We start from the raw sequence: 15,169 nt of genomic DNA, 5'->3' as shown, positions 1-15,169 counted from the left end.
TGTTATTTGTCATATTTTAAATGCCTGTTAGCTATTTCCTTAATGTCAGCTACTGGTATTGATATCAGACTAACTGGTCTTTCGTTCTGTTTACTCTGTCCATCCATTCTTTCTTGCATGGTGGAGTTGGTTCTGCTTACTTCCAATCTGGGTGTTATTTTCTGGAATCATGGAAGATTAGAAGATGACAACCGGTGGTCTTCTCATGTTGCAGCTTCATAAACCTTTGGTTAGGCCACAATTGTAATATTGTGTGCAGTTTTGGCTGACCCATTTTTAGGAAGGATGTGGAAGCATTTAGATTTTTTATTTAGATTTAGATTTAGAGATACAGCGCGGAAACAGGCCCTTCGGCCCACCGAGTCCGCGCCGCCCAGCGATCCCCGCACATTAACACTATCCTACACACACTAGGGACAATTTTTTTTTTACAGTTTACCCAGTCAATGAACCTACATATCTGTACGTCTTTGGAGTGTGGGAGGAAACCGAAGATCTCGGAGAAAACCCATGCAGGTCACGGGGAGAAAGTACAAACTCCGTACAGATGGCGCCCGTAGTCAGGATCGAACCTGAGTCTCAGGCGCTGCATTCGCTGTAAGGCAGCAACTCTACCGCTGCGCCACCGTGTCGCCCGAGTGTACAGAAGATGTTAACTGAATTAGGGCATATTTGCTAGAAGGAGAGTATTGTCAAACATGGATAGTTTCCTCTGGAGCATCAGAGGCTGAGGGGAGAACTGACAGGAGTTTAGAAAATTCTGAGAGCCAGAGTGTATACATTCAGAATCTTTATCCCAGGATAGAAATGTTAAAGATCAGAGGGTTTACTATAGTTTAGTTTAGTTTAGTTTAGTTTAGTTTAGTTTAGTTTAGTTTAGTTTAGTTTAGTTTAGTTTAGTTTAGTTTAGTTTAGTTTAGTTTAGTTTAGTTTAGTTTAGTTTAGTTTAATTTAGTTTAGAATACAGAATATAGAATACAGAGCTTTATTTGTCATTCGGTACCGAGGTACCGAACGAAATCACGTTACCAGCAGTCACAAAAAAAGAAAGAAAAAAAAGAACACAAGACACACGACCCCAACACAAACATCCATCACAGTGACTCCAAACACCCCCTCACTGTGATGGAGGCAACAAAACTTCTGCTCTCTTCCCCTTTAGTTTCGTTTAGTTTCGTTTAGTTTCGTTTAGTTTCGTTTAGTTTCGTTTAGTTTCGTTTAGTTTCGTTTAGTTTCGTTTCGTTTAGAGATACAGCGCAGAAACAGGTCCTTCGGCCCACCGAGTCCGCACCGACCAGCGATCCCTGTGCACTAACTTACCTACATGCACGAGGGACAATTTACATTTACAACAAGCCAATTTACCTACAAACCTGTACATCTTTGGAATGTGGGAGAAAACCAAAGATCTTGGAGGAAACCCATGTGGTCACGGGGGGAACGTACAAACTCCGTACAGACAGCACCCGTAGTCAGGATCGAACCCGGTTCTTTGGCGCTGTAAGGCAGTAGCTCTACTGCTGTGCCACCATGCCACCCTTGTAAAATCTCTTGGGATTATCCTTTATATTATCTGTCAGAGCTATCTCCTGTCCCCATTTTGCCCTTTTAATTTCCTTTTAGTCGGGTTCGAACCGGGGTCTCTGGTGCTGCAAGCAATGTTAAGGGTCTGTCTCACTTAGGCGATTTTAAGGCGCCTGCCGGTGACTAGGCTGTCGCCGACAGTTCGCCGGGGTGTCGCGGGCATGATCGTGAGGAGTCTTCCAAAGATCGTAGTGGATCTCGGCCGAGAAATCAAACGGTTTGAAATCTCTCGGCGATAGCTGGCTTGTCGCCAGGTATCGTTGCTTATTGTGGGCGCTGTCGCATGCTGTCCCCAGGTTTGCTAGGTTCTCTTAGATGCATTTGGAAGCACATAATATTAAAATAAGTAAAGTCATTTCAAAATACCATAAAATGCTTGTATTTAACCAATTTATTTACCGTCAGGACATTTGACAGGTAGATTGGAGGCAACAGTTTGACGGTCAGGTAGCGTGGGAATTTTCGCGATGTTTTTGGCCTCAGCCATTACATTTAAAGTGGGCTCCCAACCCAGATATGCAACCCAGAAACCAGATATGCATCTCCTATACATTTTAAAAGAATGCCCACACACTTTTCACAAAAACCCACTTAACCACTTAAGATTTTATTTTATTTTAATACAGCTATTAGTAAACTGGAAGTAAATCCAGTTTATTCCTTGTTACAGTGAAGCTTGGTTTTTAAGTAACCCATACAAGATGTTATATTTCAAAACTCTCAAGTACTTACCGACTTGTCAGTGATTTCAGCGAAAACCAGGACGCCGGAGAAGCATTGACAGCGTGGGAATTTCGTGATGTTTCCGAAGACGGTGTAATCTCGACCTGAATCGTCATTGTCGTGGTCATTGTCGTCGGGTAAAAGAAAAGTTCGGCGATCTGCTACGATTTTGACCGTCGCCGGCAGTCGCCAAAAAGATCGCCTAAGTGGGACAGGCCCTAAAGGCAGCAACTCTACCGCTGTGCCACCTTGTAGAGATGTGAGATAAAAGTTGGAAAGTTTAAAGTTGATGAGCAGGGAAAGTGATTTACACTGAGAATGAAAGGTGCCTGGATAATGGTGATTATGGGACTTTCACATAGGCACATGAACATGTAGGGAATGGAGTGGTATGAATCACATACGGACAGAAGGGGTTAATTTAATTTGGCATCATGATAGACACAGACAACACAGACTTTTCCTACATCTTGTTGAGTCCCATTGGCTGTAACTCATTTTCACCTAGACCACAGCTAACAATGGCAGTGCAGCGTAGGTTCACGAGATTGATTCCTGGGATGGCGGGACTGTCATATGAGGAAAGATTGAAAAGACTAGGCTTGTATTCACTGGAGTTTAGAAGGATGAGAGGGGATCTTATAGAGATGTATAAAATTATAAAAGGACTAGATGCAGGAAAAATGTTCCCAATCTTGGGGGAGTCCAGAACCAGGGGCCACAGTCTTAGAATAAAGGGGAGGCCATTTAAAACTGAGGTGAGAAGGAACTTTTTCACCCAGACAGTTGTGAATTTGTTGAATTCTCTGCCACAGAGGGCAGTGGAGGCCAAATCACTGGATGAATTTAAGAGAGAGTTAGATAGAGCTCTGGGGGCTAGTGGAATCAAGGGATATGGGGAGAAGTTGAGCACAGGCTACTGATTGTGCATGATCAGCCATGATCACAATGAATGGCGGTGCTGGCTCGAAGGGGCGAATTATTAGATTTAGAGATAAAGCGCGGAAACAGGCCCTTCGGCCCACCGGGTCCGCGCCGCCCAGCGATCCCCGCACATTAACACTATTGTACACCCTAGGGACAATTTTTACATTTGCTCAGCCAATTAACCTACAAACCTGTACGTTTTTGGAGTGTGGGAGGAAACTGAAGATCTCGGAGAAAACCCACGCAGGTCACGGGGAGAACGTACAAACTCCATACAGACGGCGCCCGTAGTCAGGATCGAACCTGAGTCTCCGGCGCTGCATTCACTGTAAGGCGGCAACTCTACTGCTGCGCCACCGTGCCGCCCCAAATGGCCTCCTCCTGCGCCTATTATCTGTTTCTATGTTTCTAATGGCCTAATTCATTTATGATCGTTGTTTTTTGCATATCTTTCATTCGTTTATTCTATATCTCTCTACATCACCATTTATATATCTCTCATATCGCTTTCCCCTGACTCTCAGTGTGAAGAACGGTCTCGACCCGAAATGTCACCCATTCCCTTTCTCCAGAGAGGCTGTCTGACCCGTTGAGTTACTCCAGCTCTTTCTGCCTATCTTCTGTTCATTTCTATGTTCTACGCTGCTTCCAGACCCACTTCCTCAAAGCTTTTCACTGGTTTCTCTTTCAGAAACAAAGGCCGGCACAGTGGAGCAGCTGGTAGAGCTTACAGCGCCAGAGACCTGGGTTCGATCCTCTCTCTAGGCGCTGTCTGTGTGGAGTTTGCACGTTTTCCCTGTGAATGCGTGGCTTTCCTGTGGATGCTTTGGTTTTTCTCTCACGTCCCAAAGACATGCGGGTTTGTAGATTAATTGTCTGCTGTGAATTGCCCTGAGTGTGTAGCGAGTGTAATTGAAAGTGGGATAAGGTACAACTAGTGTGGTTGGTGTGGACTCGGTGGGCTGATGGGCCTGTGTCCAAGCTGTATCTGGTGGTTGGTGTGGACTCGGTGGGCCAATGGGCCTGTGTCCATGCTGTATCTGGTGGTTGGCACAGACTCGGTGGGTCAATGGGTCTGTGTCCATGCTGTATCTGGTGGTTGGCACAGACTCGGTGGGCCGATGGGCCAGTGCCCATGCTGTATCTGGTGGTTGGCACAGACTCGGTGGGCCAATGGGTCTGTGTCCATGCTGTATCTGGTGGTTGGCACAGACTCGGTGGGCCGATGGGCCTGTTTCCATGATGTATCTGGTGGTTGGCACAGACTCGGTGGGCCGATGGGCCAGTGCCCATGCTGTATCTGGTGGTTGGCGTGTACTCGGTGGGCCGATGGACCGATGGGTCTGTGTCCATGCTGTATCTGGTGGTTGGCGTGGACTCGGTGGGCCGATGGGCCTGTGTCCATGCTGTACCTAGTGGTTGGCACAGACTCGGTGGGCCGATGGGCCTGTGTCCATGATGTATCTGGTAGTTGGCACAGACTCGGTGGGCCGATGGGCCTGTTTCCATGATGTATCTGGTGGTTGGCACGGGCTCGGTGGGCCGATGGGCCTGTTTCCAAGCTGTATCTGGTGGTTGGCGTGGACTTGGTGGGCCGATGGGCCTGTTTCCATGCTGTATCTGGTGGTTGGCGTGGACTCGGTGGGCCGATGGGCCTGTTTCCAAGCTGTATCTCTCAACAAAAATAATTGGGTCCTTTTGATTTGCCACCTTGTAATCCCTTTATTTCTCAATAATGTTATTTTTACTCACTAGTTTAGTTTGGACATAGAGTGCAGAAACAGGCCCTTCGGCCCACCAAGTCCGCACCGACCAACGATCCTCGCACACTAACACTTTCCGACACACACTAGGAACAAGTTTACATATATACCAAACCAATTAACCTACAAACCCGTAGGTCTTTGGAGTGTGGGAGGAAACCGAAGATCTCGGAGAAAACCCACGCAGGTGACGGGGAGAACGTGCAAACTCCGTGCGGACAGCGCCCGTAGTCGGGATCGAACCTGAGTCGCTGGCCCTGTGAGGCAGCAACTTTACTGTCGCGCCACTGTGCACGTAAACTTCTTTCTGATTATTATTCTCTCCATCCCTGCCTTCCTCCACCTTTTTCAGGGGGCATTGTGTGTCATTTCTCGTGAAGGCTGATGAAAGATATTTGTTTGAACTTTCCTCGATTGCATTATTCTCCGCTCAGTCAATTTTTCTCGTCTCAGTCTGCAAAGGACACAGATATACCCTTTGCTAACCTTTTGTTTTGTGGTAATCCGAAAGAATCCCTTTGTTTCTGTTTTTCTGTTTCTCAGAAAGTTACAGTCACTTTCTGCAACCTTTCTTGTTTCTTGAACGGGAGTTTACCCAGTCTGCACTTACTGCTCTTAATTTCCCCTACTAGCCAAACTACTTATCCTGTTAGGTTTTACACAATTATTTAAACATTAGTTATTGCTTGTCGATTGTCATACTTTTAACACAAGTTTTCAATCGGCTGCAGGCAATTGATGTCTCATGTCATTATAGTTTGTTTTGTTCAGACTTACAAGGCCCTGGTTTCAGACTGAACTGATTCGCTTCCAATCTATAATTAGAAATCTGATGATTTACTCTCCCTTTAAAGACCCATAACTGTCAGATTATTAATTAATCCTTTTTAGGTGCAAAATACCATATCTGAAATAGCCTGTTCCCTCATTGTTCAGACTGATGTAGGAAACCATTCACAAATTCACCCTATGTGCAACCCACCACTGATTTGGTTCATCCGTACTTTATAATCCTCCGTAATTTCATTGATTATATCTCCCTTTAATTTCCTGGTTTTACACGCTATATTGCCACCACTCTGTCAACAACTCTCACCAAATCTTTCTGCATTTTGCTTGCCATCAGCACAGCCAAATAGAATCACCTTGCGCGTGACGCATTAGTCTTGCAAGAGCCCACTAAATGTCAGTCGAAATGTGTTTTTCCTGATAATTATGGGCTGATTTATTTTCTCTCAGCCAAGTTCTTTCCACGCCTCGCTTTGCCCGTGACTTTGGCACACCATCGATGGTGTCCCATGAAAGCTAAATGCCATACACCATAAAATGACCTTGCACGCTTTTATTTATTAATCCTTGTGTTACTCGGGTTGATGGCTTATCAACTTCGCTTGCAATGTGCCAAGTCCTGTCGTCACATCGCAGAAAAAGGGCTCTCTAGGGTATCATTTGGTAAGAATGCATTTTATATGTGATCAGCCAATCTCGTTACATATGGCGAACTGCCATGATTTTCCTGATGGCCTTTGGCTTAATATAAGATCCATGTTAATGGTGAAAGTTGTACTTCAGTTGGATAATTATTTACTTATCTCTGAGTGAAAACTATACTTTCTGATCAATAGATATAACGTATTGCTAATATTGTAAACGCACAGTTTAATTTGGAATTGATGGGTGTGATTCTGTGAGAAATGGATAGGAGCTCATAACTTATCGGGGGGGGGGGGGCAGGGTGTGGCAGCGGTAGAGTTGCCGCCTTACAGCACTTGCAGCAACAGAGACCCGGGTTCGATCCCGACTACACGGAGATCAGTGCGAGCCTGAAACACGGGGCGGCACTGTGGCACAGCGGTAGAGCGACTGCCTTACAGCGCCGGAGACCCGGGTTCGATCCCGATTGCGGGTACTGTCTGTACGGAGTTTGTACGTTCTCCCCGAGACCGCGTGGGTTTTCTCTGAGATCTTCGGTTTCCTCCCACGCTCCAAAGATGTGCAGGTTTGTAGGTTAATTGGCTTGGTATAAGTGTAAATTGTTCTGAGTGTGCGTAGGATAGTATTAAATGTGTGGGAACCGCTGGTCGGCACGGACTCGCTGGGCCGAAGGGCCTTTTTCCACGATGTATCTCTAAAATAAAGTAAACTAAGCTGAAGTTTATTAGTTTTCTTCAATGTCGTTAAGATGACAGCACAAGTAGATAGGAGTGGTTAAGAAGGCATATGGTATGATTGCCTTCACTGCATTAAATATAAGAGTCAGGAAATCATGTCACAGCTCTATAGAACTTTGGGTAAACACCATTTGGAGTATTGCTTGCAGTTCTGGTCGTCCCATTACAGAAAAGATGTGGAGGATTTGGAGAGGGTGAAGAGAAGGTTTACCAGAATTAGACTGTTTCAGCTACAGGGAGAGGTTAAATTATGAGAGGCCTCTTTTTTCCCATGGTGGAAATGTCCAGTGCTGAAGGCCATAACAAAAAGGTGAGAGGGGGAAGGTGGAATGGAGATGCGTGGGTCATGTCTTTTACACGGAGTGTCAGGAACACATTGCCAGGGTTGGTGGTGGAGGCAGAAATGATAGCGGTGTTTAAGAGGCTTGTAGACAGGGGCATGGAAGTTCAAGGAATGGAGCGATATGCATCATGGACAGGCAGATGAGATCAGATTAACTTGGTATCATGCTCAGCATGAACACTGTGGGCCGAAGGGCCCATTACTGTGCTGCACTGTTGTATGTTCCATATTTGATGCCTCTTCAGACCAGTTATATATATAGTAAAACTCTCGTTTGTTTGTTTGTTTGTGACTGAACTTCAGCCAAAACTGTACCAGATAGCACAACATTTTTAGGCCCACCTTATTCACCATCGTCGCTTTAATGGTACAAATGGTCGTTTTATTGAAATTGGTGTTATATTTTTTAAGTTATTCACATTTTATAGGTTTTAAAAACCAGCACATGCGCAGTTGGGGCTGGTCCTCATCTAAGATGGCCACCAGACCAGCGCCTACACTTATGTAAGATGGTCGCCGGGTGACTGAGTGTGCGCAGTTGGGGGGAAGGTCGTCATTTTCGTCATTCCATTTCCCGCCAGATGCTCGTTTGGTTCCAAGTGGGGGGAGCGTCACCGCCACCGCTCCAAACCCGGGCATCTCCATCATGGCCGCCACTCCGCCCTGGGGTTCACGCTCCGCCATCACTGCTGCCGCCGCTCCCGCTGACCCTCTAAACCCTGGGCGTCTCCATCGCTGCCGCCGCTCCGCCCCGGGGTTCCCGGTCTGCCATCACCGCCGCCGCCGCTCCCACTACCGCTCTCAGCCACGGGCGTCTCCTTCACCGCTCAGCCCCGGAGCCGCCGCCGAGCAGTTAAATGTCAGACTAATTAGACCAGGCGGACCCGCTGGGCCCAAACCCGTCCCGCATTTGTGCAGCGCCCGACCCTCCTCCTCTCCCCCCTCTCCTCTTCCCCCCTCTCCTCTCCCCCCCTCTCCTCTCCCCCCCTCCTCTTCCCCCCTCTCCTCTCCCCCCCTCCTCTCCCCCCTCTCCTCTCACCCCCACTCCTCTCCCCCCTCTCCTCTCCCCCACCTCTCCTCATCCCCCCCCCTCTCCTCACCCCCCTCCTCCAAAATGATTTCCAACTCATGAGAGACGCCCCGCTGTCATTCAATTCCAGGTACATCTACCACAAGATCAACGAGTCGTCATCAGAGTCGATGCTGGTCGGCAGGTGAGAAATAAGGATATCACGAGACCAACTTTAACTGAATTCTGTTCTCGAGATCAATTTGCAAGAACACTGTACTACGCTGATGTATCCCGATTTTAAACAAGGAACAATAAAAAATGGCAAAGAAGGAAGGTTGGGAAGATAGTGGAAGATCTTCCAGGTATTTTTGAAGCCAACGTTCTGGGACGAGTGTATACCGTTTCTCCAAGATGTGGTGACCTCTACTATGTGAGACTGCTTCTCCATCACGTAAAAGGGCCAGTATCCTTCGATTCATCGAGGACACTTGACGGACATATTCTTCCTTCCTTCAAAGACGTCTGCATAGAAAGAGATTTGTTGCAAACTGACGACCATTGGCAACAGACGATGGAAGATGCTGAGCGGACAAGACTCCCCGAAGCAATGAGAGATTTGTTTGTTTGCTGACAATTGCTGAGATCAACACTTCTCGACATTTATGGGATCGCTTCAAGAATTCAATGTCTGAAGATTACCTTCAAAGAGAATGGAGAACAATCGATGATCCAAATATCATGATTGATGAGAGGCATCATGATCAGGCTCTGTTGTATATTCAAGACAAGCTTGTGAATTACAACAAGACACTGGGATACTTTCATGTGCCACTACCAAGACATGGAAGGATGAACCTTGATGGTGACAATCCAGAATTGCTGCGTGAATTGTAGTTCAATAGCCCTGAACAACAGTGATTTGTTGAAGAGAAGGAGCCTCTACTGAATGCTGAGCAAAGAGCAGTGTATGACCATGTGTGCAGCTGCTTGGAAAGGAATGTTCCTTCAATGTTTTTCATTGATACACCAGCAGGAATGGGCAAAACAATTCTCACCAATTTGATCCTTTCCAAAGTGCGAGGTCAAGTTGATGTTGCTTTTGCTGTAGCATCCTCTGGTATAGCAGCTACATTGATGCCTGGTGGAAGAACTGCACATTCTCGATTCAAGATACCCATCGAAGTGACCGACAATACAATGTGCAACATTGAGAAGAACTCCAACATGGTTCATTTGATCAGGAGTGTGAGACTGATTGTTTGGGATGAGTGCCCGATGATTAGGAAGGAGAGATTTGAAGCGGTGGACAGAACTCTTCGAGATCTATGCAAAAAGAACGATGTGCCTTTTGGCGGCATTCTTACCATTTGTTGTGGCGATTTTCGACAACTCCTTCCTGTTGTGAAAAGGGGAAATGATGCTGATGTTGAAAATTCCTGCATCAAGAAATCCTATTAATGTTCAAATTGTTATATTTCGTTATTCACATTTTAAACTTTAATAAACCCCTTTTCCACTTGCTGTGCCCGTCAGCCGCCCATGCGCAGTAATACCTCCATGTTCCACGTCACCATGGAAACCCGACGGGCGGGAATGGCGGCACCGCCGGAGAGCCCCTAAGAATGGGGGGGGGAATAAGGGGGGATGGAGTGGGTGACTGGGGGGTTGGAGGGGAAGGGGGGAGTGGGTGGGGAAGAAGGGGGGTTGAGAGGATGGAGTGAGGGAGGGGAGGGGACGGTGCTAGACCAATGCAGAAAAAGCACACCATTTAAAAGAAAAATCCCGATTTTCATTGAGATGTTTTTAAAAAAAAGCCATTTATTTTAAAGAAAAATGCGCCATTTCCCAACGTCACAATGGCAACCCCATGAGTTATTGACCCAACGGGTCCACTTGGTCTAGTATATCAACTGAAAATGGCCTCAGAATGAATGGTAGACAAAAAGACATTGCGGAACTTGCATTCCAATGACTCCACCAGCGCTGAAGTGCATCAGAGACAAAGAAATATTCTCTGTCATTGTAATGAAAAGTTTATACTGAAACCGAGCATTGATCTGGGGTAGCTGTAATACTAATCAGAAGATTGATTTTGCTAAATGGGATTTATTTACTCAGACTGGAGCAGACTCGAATGTTATTGTTAAACATATTCATCTCATCCCTAGGCAACAAGATTGAAGTATCTGGCCCCACTTTAGAGATGAGAACATGATGTTTACAGACCTTTCAGTACAACCTTAACAGAGTGCCGCACTAAAAGAGGCCCCAGCCTTAAGCAATAATTGGACCCAAGATTTCAGAAACCTATAGGAAAGAAGACACCAGACACTGGTTTAACTCGAAGGTAGACACAAAATGCTGGAGTAACTCGATGGGTCAGGCAGCATCTCGGAGTGATTCTCTCCCGAGATGCTGGCTGACTCGTTGAGTTACTCCAGCATTTTGCGTCTACTTTCGGAAACCTATTCGGGTTTCTCAGATGCATATGTATACACTATTCCACGAGGACGAGAACATTGTCACAGCACCAACACACCAATATTCAACCCTCTAACAATATCACCAAGTACACCAGGGACAGGCCTCTCTCTCCACTATATCCATGCCGTACATGATCAATGTTAATCTAATCTCCACTGCCTGCACATTATTCATATCCTTCATTCCTTTGATGTTCATGTGCCTATCTAAAAGCCTCTTAAATGCCACGATCATATCTGCCTGCATCACCACCCCTGGCTAGGTTTAGTTTAGTTTAGTTTAGATACAGTGCAAAAACAGGCCGTTCGGCCCACTTAGTCCACACCGACCAGCGATCCCCACACATTAACACTACTCTGCACAGACTAGGGACAATTTCTATTTACATTTATACCAAGCCTATTAACCTACAAACCTGTACGTCTTTGGAGTGTGGGAGGAAACTAAAGATCTCGGAGAAAACCCTCCAGGTCACGGGGAGAACGTACAAACTCCGTACAGACAGCACCCGCAATCGGGATCGAACCCGGGTCTCCGGTGCGGTAAGGCAGACACTCTACTGCTGCGCCACCGTGCCGCCCCGTGTTTCAGGCTCGCACTGATCTCTGTGTAAAAACACTCATCTCGTTTAAATTTTGCCCCTCTCACCTTTACGTTGTGCCCTCAAGGCTTTGACATTTCCATCATGGAGAAAAGGTTCCGACTGTCTACCCTATTTATGCCTCTCATAATGTTAAATACTTCCATCAGGTCTCCCCTCAGCCTCCAATGCTCCAACAGTCCAACTCTGTCCAATTTCTCCTTATAGCTAATCTGGGCAGCATTCTGGTGCACCCTTCCCAAAGACTTCACATCTATCCTGTAATTGACCAGAACTGCACAAACTGCTCCCAATGCACTCCAAGTTAAGTCCTAAAAGCTGCATCATGACTTCCTGACTCTCATATTCAATGCCCCTAGCAATGAAGGCAAGTATATCTTCTTTACCCATTATTTTCAGGCACTGTCACCTTTCGTGAGCTCTGAACTTGGACTCCAAGGTCCCTCTGTGCGTAACTCTTTAGTGTCTTGCCATGAACTGCATACTTTCCTCTTACACTCGACGTCCCAAAGTGCAATACCTCACGTTTGTTTGCATTAATCTCCATCTGCCATTTCTCCGACCATTTCTTTAGCTGATCTAAATCCCGCTCTACACTTTGAGAGCTTTCCTCACTGTCTGCAACTCTACCAATTTTGTGCAAGCCCACTAACTAATAGACTGATGTCTATTACAAACCCACTGACTCCAACAACTACCTTGACTACACTTCTTCCTACCCTGTTTCCTGCAAAGACCCTATCCCCTACTCCCAATTCCTCCGTCTACACCGCATCTCTGCCCAAGATGAGGTGTTCCATACCAGGACATCCAAGATGCTCCGCCCTTACTCCCCCTCCCCCTGGTCGCAACAGAGACAGAGTCCCCCTAATCTTTACCTTCCACCCCCTGAGTATACAACACATAATCCTCTGACATTTTTGCCACTTCCAAAGGGATCCCACCATTAGTCACATCTTCCCATCTCCACCCTCTCTGCATTCCACAGAGACCATTCCATCCACAGCTCCCTGCTTAACTCATCCCTTCCCACCCAAACTACCCCCTCCCCAGGTACCTTCCCCAGCAATGGCAGGAGATGCAACATCTGTCCCTACGAGGCATCTCCCTCCTCGACTCTGTCCAGGGACCCCGACTGTCCTTTCAGGTTAGGCAGAGGCTCACATGCACCTCCTCAACCTCATTGAAACATAGAAACATAGACAATAGGTGCAGGAGGGGGCCTTTTGACCCTTCGAGCCAGCACCGCCATTCATTGTGATCACAGCTGATCATCCACAATCAGTGACCCGTGCTTGCCTTCTCCCCATATCTCGATTCCACTAGCCCCTAGAGCTCTATCTAACTCTAGAGATCTATCTAATGATCTAATCTTCTCCCCATGACCTCTGACACCTGTACTAATCAATAATCTAGCTAGCCTTAAAAATATCCACTGACTTGGCCGCCACAGCCTTCTGTGGCAAAGAATTCCACAGATTCACCACCCGCTGACTAAAGAAATTTCTCCTCATCTCCTTCCTAAAAGAACATCCTTTAATTCTGAGGCTCTGACTTCTAGTCCTAGATTCCTTGATCGTTATCCAACGATCGGTCCAATAACACTTGATCGTTATTCCTTGATCGGTCCAATAACACTGCTGCGCTGGTCAAGAAGGCACAGCAACGACTGTTCTACCTGAGAACACTGAAGAAGTCTGGTCTACCCCAACAGCTGCTGACGACCTTCTACCGCTGCACCATAGAGAGCATCCTAACACATGGCATCCCTGTGTGGTACCTCAGCTGCACGGAGGCAGAAAGGAAAGCTCTTCAGCGGGTAGTCCATAGAGCTCAGAGGACCGTCGGAACACAGCTACCAGACTTGGAGGGTATCTACAACACACGATGCCTCAGAAAAGCCACCAGCATCCACAAAGACTCTTCACACCCCTGCCACAGTCTGTTCGAACTCCTTCCATCGGGCAGACGATACAAGGCCTTCTACGCCCGCACCTCCAGACTCAGGAACAGCTTCATCCCCAGGGCCATAGCTGCCATGAACCGGTCCTGCTGAGCCGGATGGTCACATCGCACAGTGAACCGGCACAGATCTACTTGCACTTTATTCTGTTTTAAAACTGTTCTAATTTGTTTCGTTGGGTTGCTGTTGTTTAAACTAACTAAATTATTGCATCGTATGGGAGGCGCATTCCCAATCTCGTTGTACCCCTGTACAATGACAATAAAGATATATTGTATTGTATTGTATATTGTATCAGCTATCTCTTCCAAGTACCCTGTGTGCACGGTTATGAAAAGTGCTGCTTCTGCTACCATTTTTCAAACATTTCCTGCATCTTCACCACTGTTGTTCATTTTGTTGTTCTAAGATCATGATGTTCTAACATAATTCCTGATTAGACCAATTCTGGATAACAATCTCAGACCACTTATCGATGCTCCTTTTACCTTCTCCAATAGTTTTTCTCCTGTGTTTTGACACTCTGAGCTAAATAATAACCCAGGGATAACCATTAAGAACGTCTTGTTTATAAATCATTTTCTCTTTCCCTAAAGCTGGTGGCCTGACATTACAATGAAAAAAAACCTCAATGAGATGAGTTGCACCAGCAATGTAAAGACATGATCCGCCGAGATGGAGAAGGAGAGATTTTATCACAAACAAAAACACAAAACGCTGGAGGAACTCAACTCTGGCAGAGTCTGTGAGACAGAAAGCAGATGAAAGAGTTTAAGATGAGGAAAGAAGTGGAGGAGTGGGATGTAAAGCCGGAGGGAGGGATATTTGATGAAGGGATCAGGTGAGACTGGAAAAAAAGAGACGAAAAGAAATATGAAAAAGGATCAGGGTGACTAGGGTGGTGGGTGAGATGAGGGGGGAGAGGGAAAGGTGAAAGAGAGGAGGCTAGGGGATACTACTTGAAATTGGAGAATTATGTTTTCATACCTTTGAGTTTAAGCTACAAGTGGAACATGAAAGGCTGTTCTTGAATTTAATTGAATTTATTTATTTGTCATTCAAAAACAGGTTTGAAGGAAATGTAGTTACCATGCAGTCACAAGCAACAAAAACACACAACTACATAATTCAACGCAAACATCCATCACAGTGATTCCTCCAGGCACCTCCACACTGTGATGGAAGGTAAGAAGAAAGTCTTATCCCTTTCTCGCTTCTTCACCCGCGGTCAGGCAGTCAAGACTGCTGCGTCATGGCGATCAAGGCTCCCGACTCTGAGGCCAGTCTTCCAGTTTGTGTGTAGCTTCACTAATACCTAGGGACGGCGCCAAGGATAGAAAGGTCGGCATGGGAATGTGACGGGGAGTTAAAATGGTTAGCAACTTCATCACAAGAGCAGTGGCAAATGGAAAGGTCTATTTCATAAGAACATCAGGCGTGAGCACATAAGGACAGGACAGCCCAAGAACAGGCCCTTTTGCCCACAAGATAGACACAAAAAGCTGGAGCAACTCAGCGGGACGGGCAGCATCTCTGGAGAGAAGGAATGGGTGATGTTTTGAGTCGAGACCCTTCTTCAGACCCGAAACGACGCTCAT

Source organism: Rhinoraja longicauda, chromosome 22 (genome assembly GCF_053455715.1).
Source record: "Rhinoraja longicauda isolate Sanriku21f chromosome 22, sRhiLon1.1, whole genome shotgun sequence".
Taxonomy (NCBI): Eukaryota; Metazoa; Chordata; class Chondrichthyes; order Rajiformes; family Arhynchobatidae; genus Rhinoraja; species Rhinoraja longicauda.
Note: the sequence above shows the minus strand (reverse complement) of the source record.